At 41.8% G+C, this 3,687-nt stretch overlaps 1 non-coding gene across 1 annotated transcript; it reads left to right on the forward strand.

Moving 5' to 3' along the window:
- The first annotated feature begins 2,660 nt into the window (after window positions 1–2,660).
- LOC148565120 (small nucleolar RNA R71) lies at window positions 2,661–2,767 on the forward strand. Its single transcript, XR_015884299.1, has one exon. It is a non-coding gene; the product is annotated as a small nucleolar RNA R71 (small nucleolar RNA).
- Window positions 2,768–3,687: the final 920 nt, after the last annotated feature.

Here is a 3,687-nt window from a genome sequence, read left to right on the forward strand (position 1 = left end):
CCAATGAAATCCCCTTGGAGACACATGCATAATCTTCTCTTTTTGTGGTGGCCGAACCCTTCAATTGCCCCATCAATTCTCCTTCAAAATAAAAGAAACGTGATTAAAAGAAAACTTGTGGAAAGTGGCAGCAAGATTCAAAAGACAAGAAAGAGTAACTACTTTTTTTAAAATTGTTGTTGTCAACTACTAAGTGCTATTCACAAATGCAAACCAACTGACTAATTAAATTTCCATGTATGCAACCTTGGTGACACCAAACTTAGTTTGTGGCAATGTGGTGTAAGATGATTTGTTCAAGGTGCTAAGAGTGACATGCTATGAGCTGCATTCATGTCCTCTTAGTGTGCCTTGAACACCAAACTTGTTCTTCACTATATGTTGCATAAAAGGATTTATTCAAGGATATGTCAAAGTTGATTTGCGATCCATGAACCTTGCTTTATTAACTACTTTAAAAGCATGTAAAACATGGGTTGCCTCCCATGAAGCGCTTCTTTAGCGTCACTAGCTTGACGTTCTTCCTTTGTCAGGGTTGTTGGTAATGCTTCAAATCTTCCCCCCTTGCAGTAAACCTGTCTCCATTGGCTTCATCAATGATCTCTACATGTTCTAGGGAGAGAACTTTGTTGATGGTGAAAACCTTAGGTAACTGAGATGGGATGGTGGGGAGATGAGGTGGGATATCTAGGAAGTAAGTTGAGATCACTTTATCCCCTGGAGAGAAATCTTCTGTAGGGATCTTTTTGTTCCTCCATCTCCTTGGTATCTTCTTCTTTGTTTCTCTTGCTGTTATCCTGCTCTTTGTGGTCTCTTTTCCTAGGGGGATTTTGTTGTTGGTCCCATATGATTCTGGTGGTTTTGGCTCCACTTGAGTTTCCTTTAGCTGTGACACCTGCTGATTATTTTGTTCATCACCCAAAGGAATTCATGAGTGTACAGCTTGTGCCTCAATGCTTGTTTCTCCCACCATTGCTCTGTCATGCTCTCTCTTTAGTTCCTTGCCTTCCTGACTTGCTTCTTGTGAGGGTTTGAAGAAATTGAAGGTGAGTTGTTCATCATGTACCCTCAGTATTTGCTCTCCTCGCTCCACATCTATGAGCGCTCTGGCTGTAGCTAAGAATGGTCTTCCCAATATGATTGGGTAAAGATGACTTTCTTCCATTTCCAGTATGACAAAGTCTGTGGGAAGGAAGTAGTTCCCAACCTTTACCAGCACGTTTTCAACCACTCATATTGCTTGTTTTTGAGTTTTGTTCGCCATCCTGATGACTACGTCTGTGGGCATCAGCTCATTGATTTGCAGCCTCTTCATAAGGGATAAAAGCATTAAGTTGATGCTGGCTTCCAGATCACAGAGTCCTTTATCAAACATTGTTTCTTCTATGGCATAGGGGATGTGAAAACTCCCTGGGTCCTTCCTTTTTGTAGGCAACTCTGGTTGAATGAGAGCACTGCACTCCTTATTCATCACTATAGTTTGTCCTCCCTTGAGTGAGCTTTTTCTAGTCAGCAGCTCCTTCATGTACTTAATGTAAGAGGGCATTTGTTGGAGGGCCTTGATAAATGGTATGTTTATATGGAGAGATGCAAATATGTCAATAAACCTTAAGTATATTCTCTTCTCTATACCACCATTGAGTAATTGGGGAAAAGGTGCATAGAGTCTCAGTAGCTCCTTCTGTGTAATTGTGGTTTCTTGATGATTCTCTTCCTGCTTTCCTGCTGATGTATCTTCAGGTTGTTCTGATGGTTTGTTCGGCTCTTCCTCAGTCTCCTTATCACTTATAGTAACCATCTTACAATCTTCCCATCTGACTTTCTTTGCTTCACCTCTCGGATTTTTCTCTGTGTCACTTGAAAAGCTATCAGTAGGTTTGGGAATCTTCTCATATAGGTATCCCACTTGAATTTCCAACCTCTTGATGGTGTCTACCTGATTCTTGATATTGGCTCGCACCTCCTCTTTGAACACCTTGTTATCTTGAATTTCCTTGCATATGCCTTCAAGTAGAGTCTCAATCCTTGATAGACTTTCTTCCGATGATGGAGAGTTGAGATTGGAAGGATGAGAAGGGCCATTTTGACTTTGGTATGGATGTTGAGAAGTGTTGTTGGGTGGGTGTTGGTATGACCTCTGTGTGGAGTGTTTGTGAGTTGCATTGTTGTTGGGGTTGTGGCGTCTCTGATCTTGGCCTTGGTCTTGTTGATTTCCCCACCTAAAGTTTGGGTGGTTTCTCCAACCAGGATTATATGTTTTGGAGTATGGGTCATGGTTCTGCCTAGGTGAATTCCCAATGTAGTTGGCTTGTTCCTGATCACCCTATGCTTCTTCATTCACTCCTTCTTGGGTTGCTGCTGAAGTGGTGATTGCTGCTACTTGATTCCTCTCAATCTTCTTGGTGAGGTCAGCTAATTGCTTGGTAATCATCTTGTTTTGAGCTAGCAGTGCATCCACATTGTTCAGCTCTATCACTCCTCTAGTATTGCCTCTTTCAGAAGCATAGAAGTAGTCATTCTCTGCTACAGTCTCAATGACATCTATGGCTTCTTCAATGGTCTTCTTCTTGTTCAGAGATCCCCCGGATGAGTGGTCTACTGCCTTCTTTGATTCATACGAAGGGCCTTCATAGAAGATGTGCAACTGTACCCATTCATTGAACATATCTGGCGGACATCTTCTTGTCAAGTCTTTAAACCTCTCCCATGCTTCATATAGAGTCTCACCATCCTGCTGCCTGAATGTTTGTACCTCAGCTCTCAACCTGTTGATCCATTGAGGAGGATAGAATCTTGCCTAGAACTTGTTCACCACATCTTCCCAGGTTGCTAAACTCTCCTTTGGAAAGGATTCCAGCCATTTAGATGCTTTGTCCTTGAGTGAGAAGGGAAACAGAAGTAGTCTATATGTGTCAGGATGAACACCATTAGACTTCACAGTATCGCATATCCTCAAGAAGGTGGTTAGATGTTGATTGGGGTCTTCTTGGACACTTCCTCCGAATAAACAACTGTTCTAAACAAGGGTGATGAGCTGTGGCTTTAGTTCAAAGTTGTTGGCATGTATGGTTGGCCTTTGGATGCTACTTCCACAGTTTCCTGGGTTTGGGTTGATGTAAGAACCCAAAACTCTTCTCTCTTGTCCAACCTGATGCGCTGGACCTTCTCTGCCACGGTTGTGAGCCTCTTCTTCATGGTGGTTCTCCATATTCTCCTCCATGTCTCGTTCAAAGTACTCTTCCTCTTCCTCAGCACCAACTACTCTCTTTCCTCTTGCTTCCCTCCTTAATCTAAGGAAGGTACTCTCAGGTTCAGAATCAAAGGAAGTTGAAGCCCCACTTCTTCTACCTGTCATACAACCAACAAAGAAAAAGCAAGAGAGATAGATACAGACAGTAATTTCTACAGAAATGCTGTTAGTGTGAGTGATGCAATATATCAAACAGTTAGTGGGTTAGTGACTGAATGGTAAACAACTAAGAAAATGGGTAGGGGAAAGGGAAGAAAATAGCTAAACAAAAAGTAAATTACTCAAATGAAAATCAAACAAAATAAAAACAAATGCTCAATCTAGTTATCCACCAATTTAATCATTGTTGATACAAAATCAATCCCCGGCAATGGCGCCATAAACTTGATGCACGGAAACTTGTCTCTCAACAAATTTCCTTCGGCAAGTTCACCGAA

Source organism: Arachis ipaensis, chromosome B5 (genome assembly GCF_059453495.1).
Source record: "Arachis ipaensis isolate K30076 ecotype BB chromosome B5, ASM5945349v1, whole genome shotgun sequence".
Lineage (NCBI taxonomy): Eukaryota > Viridiplantae > Streptophyta > Magnoliopsida > Fabales > Fabaceae > Arachis > Arachis ipaensis.